The sequence below is a fragment of the Dermochelys coriacea genome, chromosome 7, assembly GCF_009764565.3.
Source record: "Dermochelys coriacea isolate rDerCor1 chromosome 7, rDerCor1.pri.v4, whole genome shotgun sequence".
NCBI lineage: Eukaryota > Metazoa > Chordata > Testudines > Dermochelyidae > Dermochelys > Dermochelys coriacea.
This window is the reverse complement of record NC_050074.1, coordinates 112,153,832-112,169,104: the sequence shown is the minus strand read 5'-3', so window position 1 is coordinate 112,169,104 and position 15,273 is coordinate 112,153,832. Positions and strand designations below refer to the sequence as shown.

The window sequence follows — 15,273 nt, the reverse complement described above, 5'->3', positions numbered from 1 at the left end:
CCAGGGAACTGACCCGACTACCCAAGGAAGGCCTCTTTTGAAGCAAGAACCTGACCCCAACCCTGGAAGGTTGGGCAGCCAAACCCATGGGGAGACCTAGGTGGAAGAAGGGGGGGCCCGAAAAGCAGGGACCCCAGAAGGAAGGGATTGGCCTGAGTAGGGGGCCTGGGACTAAACCCCCTAACCCCTGGGATAGGGGAGTGATTAAAAGCAGTTATAGGTGTTATGCATGTGGGGAGTGGGGACACATAGTGTCCCAGCACCAAGGAGATTATGCAATGTAACTTGGGGGATTGGGAGGTCCCATGCTCCCTTATCCACCTCACGGGGGTCACATTAGCCCTGCATAAATTACACCAGGCCAGTGAGGATAAATGGAGCAGAGACTACAGCGCTTGTGGACTCTGGGAGTCCTATCACCCTCATATCGGGTAAGCTGGTAAAAAGTAGTCAGCTGCTACGAGCCAAACGCGTAGCAGTGACGTGCATGCATGGGGCCGTGAGCCATTACCCCACCATCCCAGTAGAGATAGAGGTTCAGAGAAACCCTATTGAGGTGACCGTGGGCGTAGTTCCTAAACTCCCATATCCTGTAGTCATTGGGAGGGACTATCCAGGGTTTGATAATTTACTCCCCCCGGAGAGGCTGGAGGGAGGTGGGGACCCTGAGGACTGCGACTCGTCACCGGGAGAATGTCAACCCCCGATGTTCTTTGAGATTTCTCAGGATCTGTTCTCAGCCCCCTGAAAGACCCAGAAGACAAAAAAAGAGAGGAAGGCCGCGAAGGCCTTGGGAACCTGGATTCTGACCCAGGGCCAGAAGACCTCCCTAGTAGGCAGATGGACGTGAGCAGCCAACAGAGAAACTTCCACCACAGAAGGTGAGCCAGAAGCTGCCCCCAGCCATGAGCTGTTGGAAGAAGCAGAAGCCGGCCCCTGGAAGCTTGGGCAGGTTAGTCCCAGGAGAGATACTTTTGGGCAGGACCAGGCGGAGGACCCCAGATATGATAACGCCTGGAAAAGAGGTGGCCGAGATCGATGGGATACCTGTGGATGGGAAGGTCCGGGGTCCCGGACTTTACTTTATAGTGAAGAAAGATCTCCTGTACCACGTGGTGCAAATGCAGGAGCAAGAGATACAACAACTTCTGGTGCCACGAAAACATCAAAAAGCCATATTGAGTCTCACCCACAGTCACCTGTTTGGTGACTTCTCTAGCAGTAGAGAAAACCCAGGCACGGATCCTGCAGAGGTTCTTCTGGCCAGGAGTATATGAAGATGTCCGGCGATACTGCACCTCTTGTCTAGAGTGTCAGTTACACAGCCCTCGCCCGCACTTGTGGGCTCCTTTGATACCTCTTCCAATAATAGAGGTTCCTTTCGAACGGATAGCCATGGATCTGGTAGGGCCCCTAGAGAAGACAGCTTGGGGCCACCAACATGTGCTTGTTGTACTGGACTATGCAAGCCGGTACCCGGAAGCTGTTCCCCTGTGCAACACAGCTTCCAAGACAATAGCTAAGGAGCTAGTACAGATCTTTGCCCGGGTTGGGCTACCCAAGGAGATATTGACTGATCAAGGGACACCTTTCATGTCCAAGTTGATGAAAGATCTCTGTTCATTGCTCCATGTACAAGCCCTATGGACCTCTGTATACCACCCGCAAACAGATGGCCTTGTGGAAAGTTTCAATAGGACCCTCAAGGCCATGATCAGGAAAGTGGTGAGCTGGGATGGGAAAGATTGGGATACCCTATTGCCTTACCTCATGTTCACCATCTGGGAGGTTCCGCAAGCCTCCACAGGTTTCTCTCCATTCGAACTACTATATGGGCGCCACCCTCGGGGCATATTGGATATAGCCAGAGAAGCCTGGGAAGAGGAGCCAAATCCCGGAAGGAACATAGTTGAGCATGTACTGCAGATGAGAGATCAGATAGTCCGAGTTACGCCCATTGTACGGGAACACTTGGAGAGAGCACAGGAGACCCAACGAATCCATTAGAACCACCAAGCGAAGCTTCAACAGTTCCAACAGGGGATCGGGTGATGATACTGGAGCCCACAGCAGAAAGTAAACTGTTGGCCCAGTGGCAGGGACCCCAAGAAATAATCGAAGCCATGGGAGAGGTGAACTATAAGGTGCGGCAGCCAGGCCGCTGGAAATCAGAGCAAAATTACCACATCAATCTTCTAAAACCTTGGCACAATTGAGAGGCATGCTTAGTCATGCAGGAGACCCTTCCTCAGGAGGATAACTTACATGAGCAAGTGAGGATATCATCCGACTTGATGCCGATCCAAAAGATTGAGGCAACCGACATGATTAATCGCAACCGAGATGTGTTCTCTACAAAACCAGGGCAGACGACTGAGACCTATCACCATATCTGCATGATCCCCCAGAGCCAAGGTAACATTGAGACCCTACCAAATCCCAGCAGCCAAAAGAGAAGAAATCAAGGCCGAAGTAAAAAAAAAAGTTAGAATTAGGGGTTATTGAAGAATCTTACAGTCAGTGGTCCAGTCCAATTGTTCTAGTGCCTAAACCTGACGGTACCATGAGATTCTGTAATGACTTTTGCCGACTGAATGAAATATCCCAGTTTGATGCATACCCCATACCACGCATTGACGAACTGGTTGACCGACTGGGTAGTGCCCGATTTTTGACTACACTGGATCTGACAAAAGGGTACTGGCAGATTCCTCTGACCAAAGAACCTAAAGAAAAGACAGCATTCTCCACCCCGGATGGACTATTCCAGTACACTTTCCTCCCTTTTGGGCTACATGGGGCCCCAGCCACATTCCAGCACCTCATGGATAAGCTGCTGTGCCCCCATACTAGTTATGCAGCTGCATACTTAGATGATGTCATCATCCATATGCCAGACTGGGGAACCCACTTGGAGAAAGTTGAGGCAGTACTACGCACATTAAGGCAGGCTGGCCTTACTGCTAATCCCTTTAAATGCACCATAAGGCTAGCAGAGGCTAGGTACCTGGGATATATTGTGGGAAGGGGCATAGTGAAGCCCCAAATGAATAAACTAGAGGCAATTCAAAACTGGCCCCAGCCGACGCGAAAGAAGCGGGTCTGTGCGTTCCTAGATGTGGTAGGCTACTACCGACGTTTTATTCCCCACTTGGGCAAGTCCCCTAATAGACCTGGTGAAGGCTCGAGGTCCAGACATGGTAAAGTGGACTGACGCAGCAGAGGGGGCATTTACAGACCTTTGGACGGCCCTCTGTAATGACTCCGTACTCATAGCCCCAGATTTTAACAGGGAATTTATTTTACAAACAGACGCTTCGAGGTGGGGTTGGGGGCAGTTCTGTCACTAATGGTGGGAGAAGAGGAACACCCAATCCTCTACTTAAGCAGAAAGCTTCTCCCAAGAGAACAGAAATACGCAGTAGTCGAGAGAGAATGCCTTACTGTAAAATGGGCTATAGAGACACTGTGTTATTACCTCTTAGGCTGGCGATTTACTCTTGTGACGGACCATGCACCCCTCCAGTGGATGCAGCGGAATAAGGAAAAGAATACAAGAGTCACCAGGTGGTTCTTATCCCTCCAACCATTCCAGTTCCACATACGGCACAGGGCTGGATGTCACCGTGGCAGCGCTGATGGTCTGTCATGAGCATACTGCCTGGCGTCCCAAGTTGCCCAACTCTATGGTGTTGAGCGGGGGGTGGGGAAGATATGTGATGGGGCAAGGCCAGTTGGCTATAGAAAAGTAGTGGTAGACAGATATATTAGCTCCAGGCTAAACAAATCCCTGGTACCAGGATAAGTGAAATGGCAGCTGCTCCAGGTCAATTGAGACACCTGGGGCCAATTAAGAACTTTCCAGAAGGCAGGGAGAAGGCTAGGTTGATTGGGATACCTGAAGCCAATCAGGGGCTGGCTGAAATTAGTTAAAAGCCTCCCAGTCAGTCAGGTGGGTGTGCATGTCAGGAGCTGTGGGAGGAAGTTGCGCTGTTGAAGAGGCTGAGTAGTACACACCATATCAGGCACAAGGAAGGAGGCCCTGAGGTAAGGGTGAAGTGGAGTTTGAGGAAGTGAGGGCTGCTGTGGGGGAAGTAGCCCAGGGAATTGTACATGTCATGTTTCTAAAAGGTCAGCTACCATAGCTGATACTATTAGGGTCCCTGGGCTGGAGCCTGGAGTAGAGGGTGGGGCCGGGCCTTCCCCCCCCACCTTTGCCCCCTGATTAATCACTGAGACTGGGAGACAATAGAGACTCTACAAGGAAAGATAACTTCTCCTCACCTCCCTTGCTGGCTTATGATGAAAATGGCTCAGTAGACTATGACCCTTTTCTTTAGAGAAAGAAGGGTTACATTCAGGGTCACGGTGAGCCTCTGAGGCTAGCGAAATCCACCAGGAAACACGGGACCCACAGAGGCAAGGACAGAGCTTTGTCACAGTGTGTAGTGTAGACCAGGTCCCAGGATGCAACTGTCTGTGCCTTCAGCAGGTGGATAAGCAACAGACTTTGCAGGCAGACTGAATAGAAGGGGAGGATGGAAGCATGCCTCTAAGGCCTAGAAGAGATTTCTCCTCATTACTGCGTGCAGCTGCATCAACTGCTTATAGGCCCTTGGAGTCATGCACAGGGTAGAGTCCAGCAAGGGACTAAGGGCCTGGTCCAAGATAATCAGCGGTGTGGGTGAGGGGTGAAATCAGACACTCTTCAGGACAAGAACGGTCTCATTTTGTCTTGTACACTGCTGAGCACATTGTCTGTCCTTAAAAAGACAACACTAATTATAATCCAGCAAATCAAACTCATTATTAATAATGTTATACAGCTGAAGTGATACCATGTGTGCATCACATGCAGTAGTTCCTACTCTAAAATATTTATTTCGTGTGGCAAACTATCAGTTGAGCTCTAAAGCCTTTTTAAAATTATTTTTAATGGTTTGATCTATAAAAGAATTACCCAGTCTATAAAGTCAGACTGTGTATAGCAATAGAATGAAAGTACCAATGGGAGACACGCTGATGAATTGGTTTGCTTGATCATTAAAACCTATCTAGCATAATTGTTTTAGCTGATCTTGTTTAAATCATTCCATGAAGCTGCCAAGAGAGTTCAGGGCCAGGTCAATCTTCTATTCATATCATGAAAAGATCAGGCAGATAAAATCCAATCAGTTACCTGAGGATTCTTGCATTTTCATGTAAGTATTCCCTGTTTAAAGCTTCTATCTGGAGAAAGAAGTCTGTTCCCCTTATGACCCCTTCAGAGCCTCATGTCAGCATATTTCAGCAATAACAGATTCTGCTGACTCCATACCAAAATGAAAATAAAATCTAAAACATGAAAAAAAAAATGGAAATTCACTAAGAGTCTGAACCATTGCTGACTCAGGACAGTGGGAGTATTCCCACTAACTTCAGTGGGAATTGGATCAGGCCCTCAGCGTTCAGTCCTGGCCTATACTGCACAGAAGGTTATCTCCCCACAAAGCAGCTTGGCACCACCTTTCCACAGCATTCCAGACAGCGAGTGGATTGGCTAATGCACACTACATTCCCAAGGGCCATGTCTAGCCCCACCAGAGAGCTAGTGCATATGCTGCAGTCTATGGCAAGTGTCAGACTTGGGCTGCCCCAAACTCCATATTGGAGAAACAGTAAAATACTACCCTACCCCCCGGCAATAAGGATCTGTCCTGGCTAGAAAGATTCCTGTGGCAGAAGATGGTCCCAGCTGTGCCCGGCTTCCCTTTTCTTCCCTCCACGTAACATGATTCAACTCTACATGTCTGCTTTGTTACGTTCATTTACAAAATACCTTTCTTGGAAAATACTAACAGAAAGGGGCTTTTTTTTTTTATTTACACAGCAGAAATGGAGGAGAAATTGTTATACTGAAAAGCAATAATAAATAATCAAATTACTTCCCAGACCAATGCATACATGAAATAGCTATCAACAGAGGAAAAGCAAGCTGCCCACTATGTTGGAACAGTATATATGTAGGGATTTTCAAATTCAGCTGGGACATGCAGTTAAATTTAAAGAGAAAACAGTTGAAATAATGTCAAGGTTCTGTTTTGAACCCACAAATGGAAAGAACATTCAATTAAAGGCTAGCCCTCTGTCCTTAACTCAGTCCATTGTGTTTAGTTTGTCCAAGGTTTTCAGCTTAAAACATGGTGACTAGATTTTTATATGCAGCAATTTTACAAAAAGCTAACTATATTAAACTAGGCCGTAGCTGTATGACCTATTGTAAAGATTCTCTGTGGGGACTGGGGCCAAGACAATATGCTTCCTTGAACTCTCCACACATGAATCATACATGCTCTTTATGCTCTAATATATGCTGCAAGCTGTAATTGCAAGAAGATAAGACAGGGACAGAATGAAAGTCTATTTAAGAAAAAAAAATTGATGTTGATCTGTATTTTGCTAAATAAAAATACATAAATTAAAACCAACCTGATTCATCGCCTAGAAAACTGTTTGCATTGTCACCACTTCTCCTTCACGTTGGATATGGATCTTGGACCTACCTGTTCAGCAACAAGCTCCTGTGTACTCTAAACACCCGGAAAGCACACAGGATGTTTTTCAGTGCTCATCAGATAAACCACCACATGCACCTTCCATTTCAGTTAAAGTAGTTAGGTATATGCCTGGAAGAGGAACTAACTCCAGCTGATGTTAACTGAGGTCACATGCACAAGCCTAGATATTGGTACTGCAAGTGAAGAAATCAGACAACATGCAGCTGGTTATGATGATTCAAACAAATGGCCACCACTGTATTTAACTGACCATTTAATGGAGAAGAATCTATTGCTATTACTTTGCAGCTAACCAGTTCAATGCCATGTTTATCAACTGGCCAGAAAGGCCCAAATCTATTGTGGGAAGGCTAACCCTCTATTCAGGATGCTGGAACAATGAATATTACAGTAATATTGAGCAGTTGGCTTCCGTGTCTTTGATTTCAATGTCCTCCGGGACATTGAGCACTACTTAAGTATTCTCACATCCACAACACAAGCAAAAATACTTTGCCAACATAGTCCAGTTTAAAGGAAAAAATCTCCTCTGCAAATTGCACCGTGGCTCTCTCTTGCCTAACCTATATCTGTTCTGCATGCTGGACTATTATTAATTTCAATGAAATTAATGTTGGACCCACTGTGTAAATCAGAGATTTCTTTCTAATGTGGCTGGATAAAACTCCTCCTGAAATATGGAGATCTTGCAGTTACCTCTTCACGTTAACAACAATAGCAACATCTCTTTTGCTAACACTATAGTACAGTCCTGATAAAACGAATATATGAACCCTTGGCTAGTCTCATTTATTATTATCTTGCTGCTTAAGGATAGTACTCCTTATTGGAAGAGAGCATTTCATAAGGTAGTAGAACTGAATTACTTTCAGGAGCAGAATGTTGGTGCTTCACTCCATAGACTTTGCTGCCATAAGAGACATTTGCCCTGCAAATCCATTTGGGTTATGGGTTTCAATTTTCCACTGTTTTACAGGTACAACTTTGTTACATACAATAGAGTTGTACTTGTTTTTCCGAGAGTTGAATTTGGCAGACTTGCCTTTTGGATGGGAGAGGGAATTCAAGGGACTTTTTTTTTTTTTAAAAGAGTAAAGATATGAAACTCAACATTCTATCTAATTCCAATTATATTCTTCCTACCTAACATTAAAAATATTATTGCTGTTGTATATTAGGGCATGCAATTATCAACACAGGATATAGCTTTTTTAATAATTTCCGGTCCTAAATTGCGTGGTATTGCTTTATGCTGTTAAATAGTTTATCCCAGAGCTGGCTGCATTTCAGTAGTGTACACAGTGATTCCTACATGCAGTGAAGTTTGGATTATTCAATCAGTGCGGGGGACATGAAATACATTTTCTTCAGTGGAAGAGTTTCTAATGGAAATCTTTAAGAAAATTGTGAAACTGGGTTATATTTTGAATAAGGAAGTTTAGGATAATCTGGGTTTTATTCTAATATTTTGTGCCACCAGTATCTTTTGGGATTATTATTTATAAAATATCACTGTTGTGCCTTGTGCTTTCAGAATATAGGGCCAGATTCTCAGCTAATGGAGATCAGTGTAGCTCTACTGAACTCAAAGCACAAATAATTTATACTAACTCAGGATGGTCCACAAAGTAAGAAATGCCCCAATGAGTTTTCAATCTAATTTATATGGATGACACATGTCAGGACATTCAAGAGACAGAGAAAAAGAAAGAAAGAAAGAAAGAAAGAAAGAAAGTATTCCAGCAGAAGGCGGAGGGATAAGAGTGTTGACAAAAGAATTGGAAGGTTTTATTTTGATTTCTGAAAGTAATATTGGGTTGCAGTTATTTGTGTGGTCTCAAAATGAGAGGTTGTATAAATGCAAGATAATTATTCATGACTGTGATAGCCTTTAAACTGTACAGCATCCAGGGTGCCTTGGCAGAGGTATTTAATAAGTGCAGGTATTATTAATTATATCTAACTGTCGTTTCTAAGGCATATCTATTAAAGATAGATCAGTAAAAGATTTTTTTTCTGGACACATCTGCATTCATTCCTCTCTCCTGTTTTTAGATTTAAACTGTGCAGTGCCTGGTTTCTGGAGCCCATTTTGTTTCTGCACCAATACCCAAGGTTTATTTGGAGGGCTGCTAATGACCTCCCAGAGATAAACGAAATTGCCGATTTAGTCAAGCCCATTCTTGACCTTGACACGAGACGGGCCGGCAAAGGGAAGAGCTCAAAATAGAGTGAGTAAAAGAAAGGGAGATCAAACAAGAGCTCAGGTCTGGCCAAGACCCCCCCACATTCAGCTAACACCTGGCTGAGTTGGAAAACATGACCAGCACAACCTTCCCGTTGGAGCCAATTGAAGCTGTCAGCTCCCAGCTTGTCACCCGCTGTATCAAGAGGCCCCCAGGCTCACACAAGAGCCCTAATTAGTCAGAAATGGCACTTCTGCAACTGACCCGCCAAGACCTTTGGCAAAGCATTTAACATCGTTAGTTAAAATTTTTATTTTAAAAAGCGTGAATGTAAATGAACAGCCAGTGCATTTCAATAGGGTTTGTCGGTGGCATCCTCTCCCCTCCACCACACCCACCCACGCTTTTTTGCATGAATAGTTCTCTTGTTTTCTCCAAAGGGGCTGGGGATGTAGGGAAGAGTTTCTCCAAGGGAACTAGACACATTCAAAGCATAAACAAGTCCTGAAATGATGAGACAATCTCTTACCTTTTAGGGTGAGGATGGGGTGGGGGGGTTTACAAACAGAACTAAACACAACCAACCTAGCTGTGACATGGCAAAAGCAGTGTCCCAGGCTGGCATAAACATAAAAAGAGAGGAAAAACAAATAGGTGCATGTGTGTTCATATGTCTGCATCTTTATGTATTTGCTCTTTTCACTTGTGTGCACGTACACTGACTGGGGCCCCAATTCCTAATTGGAATGTCTAGGTGCCCTAGCAATACAAATAATGCATATAAACAAGTCATATGTATAACCAGTAGGTACATGGGATTCAATTTAAAATTTTATAGCTAGCCTATAACACTGAATTTTCTTGCCATTTACCCAGAATCATCCTTTCCCCTCGCCTCCTTATTGTTACAATTATTACTTGTGTATGTAAAACAAGTTTGGGATAAATAATTTATATTATAATAGGGCCTAGAGTCCCCAATCAGAACCCATTGTACTAAGCACAACTTTATTGAGCAAAGTTACCAAAGTGCAGAAGTGTTTGCAGCATCAGGCCTAATCTTAGATTCTTAAGACTATAGGTTCTACTGCAATATACAAAAATAATAGATTCCCAGACTTATTTATAGAAACAGAAAGTATGGAAACATATACTTACTACATGTGTACACACACACACACACACACACACACAATTTAGCTCTTTTTATCCATAGATCACTTTATAAAGAAGGTATTTCACACATACATTCAATATTTTTAGGGCCCCCGCAAGCCACTCTGGAAATATATACTAAATAATTTACATGTCTATTTCTTTAAAAAAATAAAAAATAATGCAACTCTGGAAATTCTTCTCTGTAGGTAGACCCAGCCAGCCTTGTTTGGTCTGTGCTTTGTAATCGCGGTAAATCAAACAGGTAGTTTATTTTGACTAGTGTTCAAAATGCTCATAATTGATAAGAAGCTGGAGGAGGAAAAATTTCTACCTGCCTTCCCAGATTAGGAGTGTAAAGGGAGACGAAATGCTGCAAGACCTACTTACTGACAATAATCAGTGGGTAGGACAACTTGCCCATCATAATGGAGCATTTAGTGCTTTTAAGCTAAATACCTCAGCATATTAAGCAAACAGAAGAAAAGCACATTAAGAGATGGCAGAAACCTGAACTGTACAGTGCTTAGAAATTCAATAGTGCTAAGGTGCCCATGTTTGACCTCCTTTTCCCTCACATGCCCATTCCCAGTCTAGCTGTTCAGTGTGGCTTCTTCTCTCCAGCTAGGGAGCTCACTGAAAAGCTCTTGCTCCCCACCTACCTTTGTCACATTTTCTGCAGGTGCCTCCCACTGTGGCCACAGTCTCTGGAAGGGAGGATTCAGAGCTGTCAACAACTACAGGAGGCAACTTCACACAGCACTGTTTTAAAGGACCAGCCTCATTGTGTGCATCCCTGGACCTGGCAGCACGGACACCAGCTAATGAGATGAGACCCTTTTTCTCTGTGTGTGTATCCCTCTATTTCTCTTGCCTTTGTGTAATGATTTAACTTGATCGCTTTGGTCCCTTGGGTTGGGGGGAGATTGTACCAGTGATCAGATAAAGTAATTGCCTGTAAAACACTGCTCTGCAACAACTACTACGTCTTTGGCTTAAAATGTCACCGCAATTGAAAAGCTCTTAGCAGTTTAAGAATGAGGTTGCAAAAGAGAAGCAGCTGATGCATATAGATGCATCTCTGTCTATATGTAATAAGTTTACTGTGCACCCAGCTCCCCTGGTGTGTCATTCTGATTTCCGAGGGCCACTTTCGACAAATTAGCAGTTTTCATGGGATTAAAAGGAGTTAATCAACACACACACACAAATCCAGATATGGAAATATTCTTCTCAGTTACTTTAGTCCTACATGTGATTCGTTCCCACAGACATGAATCCTGCGAGGAGAATATTATACAGCTATAAATGCCTAGTGCATTTATATTTTCTCCATGTTTCCTGGTCCACTACTTAAACAACACCACACTCACAAAAGGGCTAATCTGAATGCACAGCCTTAGAAGGTTGTCTCTGTGTAGGTGGTGAGAGGGGAGGGTCTGGAGTGGGGTAGGAGGACAGGGGATTATTTGGATACTGCAGTTACAAACTGCTATGTGTTTTATGCCCTCCAAACCTGTCACTTGGCGGCAGCAGTGATACATAAAATGTTCAAATCAGAGCAAATCTACATTTTGTGAAGCTTTGCGCAATAGTTTTAATAATGACCACTTCCAAAGGAATGCTATGGTAGAGAGCAGGTTATTTAAATAAAACAGAACTCTTGTTTCTTAACTAATTAGAGTAAAATCATGAAATAGCTCTCTTCCAATATTTTATTCATCTCCCTGTCTCCCAATAGGTGACAGCATGAATTTCTGCTAAGAGTTTTTGCTAAGAGTCATATTTTGCATTGATGTAATAGCACACAATTTTAAGGGCACTCCCACTGGAGAAACATAATTTTGTATCACTAGTTTATTATTATTAAAAGCTGAGCATATTATATATATATAGCCCATAGAGATCTTGCAGGAAGAGGAGACTTGAGCAGTAAGTGGGCTTTTGATATTATCTTTACCATCATTACTTGCAGATAAGTTTAAACAAGAGAAAGCAAACACTTGTGTGTTAGTTTATTCAAAATATGATTGAACAAAGTTGAATGTCCCCTTCAAAAAGCAACTATTTCCAACATTGTATATTCCAATAATTAATTTTTTATTACATACACATAATCATTTATCATATTCATGAGTATTACAGCTGTCTCAAACCATGCTTGTACAACTTTTAAAGCTTTTATACCACACCAAACTACTATATATTCCCTATATAATGAATGACTGTTTGAAGCTACTCAGACAATTAGAATGTTAGAATAAATTCTTTGGAAATTTATCAGAAGGCAGAGTGCAGGTGAGGCTGCCAGAAGTACAATGCAATTTACTATATGGTCCCACAATTTATCATATGGCTAGTGTCATATGTAAGTACTAATTGTAGTGTTTAGTAAGGCACTCAAGAGGTCAGGTGAGTTGATGACGCTCAGACTTCTAGAAACATCCCGAAACTGATCGTGCAGTCCATTACATCAGTTTTATTCTAGAGTAACTCTATTGACTTCAGTGGAAAGGCCCATAATCTACAGTGTATACTCAAAGACTTATTGTAGCCATTAGGAGTCACTAAATCATATCTATCCTCACACTGTTCCTATTCTTTTATAAGGATAGTAACACAATTGGTGCCCCAGCGCCTTTATTGGTTAATTTTCCAAGTACATCACAAAACTCATCTTTTTGCATGGCTTTAGCAAAGATGTGGATTTCTTAGTGGTGGGATTGTAGACAATAAAAAGATACAGCAGGAGCCTTTGTTTTTTTCCTCCAATGGGAAGTCTGCTGACAAACAAATTATGGGCCTGTATATTGGAAAAACTGAACTATTGTTTATGATGTTTTGTTAAGTAATTGGAGCTGCCTGGAGATGAGGATAAATTGTAGTAAATCCCCAGATAAATCCTAGTAAATAAATATAGTGCATATACCCTTTATTACATATATAATACATAACAGAGTTTAGATATCACAGCTACATCTGGTCTTTCAGTATGATGAATGATGTTAAGACATTGTACTGGTAGTATTGCCGTTCATTGGATGATTTAATACAACATTGTTTCTTTGCAGTGTGAGATAAAGAGGATTCGGTAGAAGAGGGGTGGAGAATACAGTTCCCTCATACATAATTCTGTCTGCTGATTCCCAGAACAAACAACCGATTTCAGTCTTGTGTCCGGAAAGCAGACAGACAGAAGAACCGGGAAGACTGGCTCTGGACTACTTGATATAAGTGCAACACATCTTGAATGGAGATGGCAACTGCTACTTTTTCTTGTCCTTAAGCAATATGGCCTTTGAGTGAATTCTCATGACTGGCTGAGCTGGTGCAAGAGCAGTTTAAACACCATTTTATGGCAACCTCTGAAATTATTATTTACAGGGAGTAAACACCAAAGAAAAAGACCAGCCACCTCCTTTGGAACAAAAGCACAACAAATCTGACAGCAGCTAGGGAATATAATTTGCTCATCTGGCCTTTACTTTCATCTCATTATAGGCAACTCACTGAGGGGACCCAAATAAGAATTACAAACAGAGAAACCAATATAATGCGAAGAATTTAATTCAGAGCTATGCTACTTTTAAAAAAAAGTATTTTACTTCAAGGTACAAATTAATTTTGAATTAAATCTTTAAGAAAATAATTTATAGATCATCTGAAGAAGTGCCAGGTTTGACTTTATATTTAAAATTAAATAGCAATACTTGGCACTTCTATAAAAATGTAAATAGCATAAGAAATTTGTTTACAGTTGCTTTCCAATTGTTGCAATATACCAGTTTTATGTTTTGTAAATTTTTTAAAGGAATGGGTGATAGTACATTAACTGGTGGCATCATCACTTTGACATAATGGTTTGACAGTATCTTGGTAAATACAATTGTGTATATTTATTATTTATCTCAGTCTGGTCATGAAAAGTCAACAGTATACATGTCCTCTCTTCTTGCTGTTTAAAGTAGTGTGGGTAATTCTTATGAAAGATGTTTGGATACTTTAAGTACAGTGTAATTGTTTTCTGGCTGAAGCTGTGTGCACGATTGGTTTGCTCCACATACACACAACAGAACAGTGACCAAATGTACTGTATCACTGCAGGAAGAGAGTTTCCTGACAGAACATATTTTGCATCATTCTGAAGTTTTTTCACTCTGGTCTTCTGTTAATATTCATAGTAAATGAGAACTAGAAAGTTGAAGTACTGTCTCTAGTTTAAATAGTTACTTTGCTGTGGCAGTGCAGATCACTGTAAGTACTATTATTATATTTCCCATTTCAACAGCTTTTCAATGCGCTGCATATGGTTGTTCTTAAAATGATACATAAGCACTGACAGCTGAAAATGTAAAGCTTGGCCCTGCATTCTTTTCTCAGATAAAATCCTGACTATACTCTTTAGATCAGATTCTGATCTCTGTAACACTGAAATCAACAGTCATTCTAGATTTATACCACTGTAACTTCCATCATTATCTAGCCTAAGGATAGAAAGATCAGGTCTTTATGAAAATGTGTTCTGAGATTACACATATCAATATCTTTACCATTCTAAGGAATCTAAAGCATTAGGTTAATAATCAGTAGAATTTTTTTCTGCAAGTTGCCATATTGCATATTTTGTGGTCACTCACCTGGTGCGGTTTTCAGTCATTGTGTAGCACTGAAGAATATGCTGTAAAAATCACATTACTCTGCAGTTACAGGGTTTTACTTTTCCTAAAATCCACAGAAGCAAGTAAAAATTACTACATCTATCCATATATCTGATTCTTGAGTTCTGGTTGTTGTCAGTGTTTTAATCAGGAAATGAGAGATGGCACCTGCCAACTGAGTCATCTTGTTACTCCCTCCCCACCTCAATGAAATTACATATGAAAGGGGCAGAGGGATGACTGTCAGCCACTGCTAGGGACTCAGAAATTAGGAAACTTTAAAGTTAAAGTTGCAAATGCAACCTTAACTCTGTTCCCTTGTGCAATAAAAGTAATCACACAATTCCACATTATTTCTCAAATAATATCATAAACTATTTTTTCTAAAACCTTATATACACATCTTGTAATACTCACACTGCTAATTTCACTGTTGTGGCATTCCAGAATATCTTTGATTTCAAGCCATCTTCTAAGAGAGGATGTGGACATGCAAATCCCACTGACTTCAACAGAAACTGAACATGCTCAGCGCTACTCAAGATTTGGCCATCAGATAATTTGCACATTAATACCATCTTTAAATAAATGTTATCAGTACCTAAGAACTATGCATTGAAAATACTTTTTTTGCAGACAGATATGCCTTTGAACAGTCGTTTGTGTTAGTAGCTCAGTCAATGAAGAAATACAGACATAATTGCATTTATAGAGTAC

At 41.8% G+C, this 15,273-nt stretch overlaps 1 long non-coding RNA gene across 1 annotated transcript in view; it reads right to left on the bottom strand.

Moving 5' to 3' along the window:
* The window catches only part of LOC122460979, a 58,083-nt gene extending 43,020 nt beyond the window's left edge, over positions 1–15,063 (bottom strand). Inside the window, exons 1-2 of the long non-coding RNA XR_006282661.1 lie at positions 14,974–15,063; positions 14,536–14,576 (exon numbers count right to left, since the gene is read on the bottom strand). This is a non-coding gene — a long non-coding RNA (uncharacterized LOC122460979). The remainder of the gene's footprint in view (positions 1–14,535; positions 14,577–14,973) is intronic.
* Between the last annotated feature and the right edge of the window lie 210 nt (positions 15,064–15,273).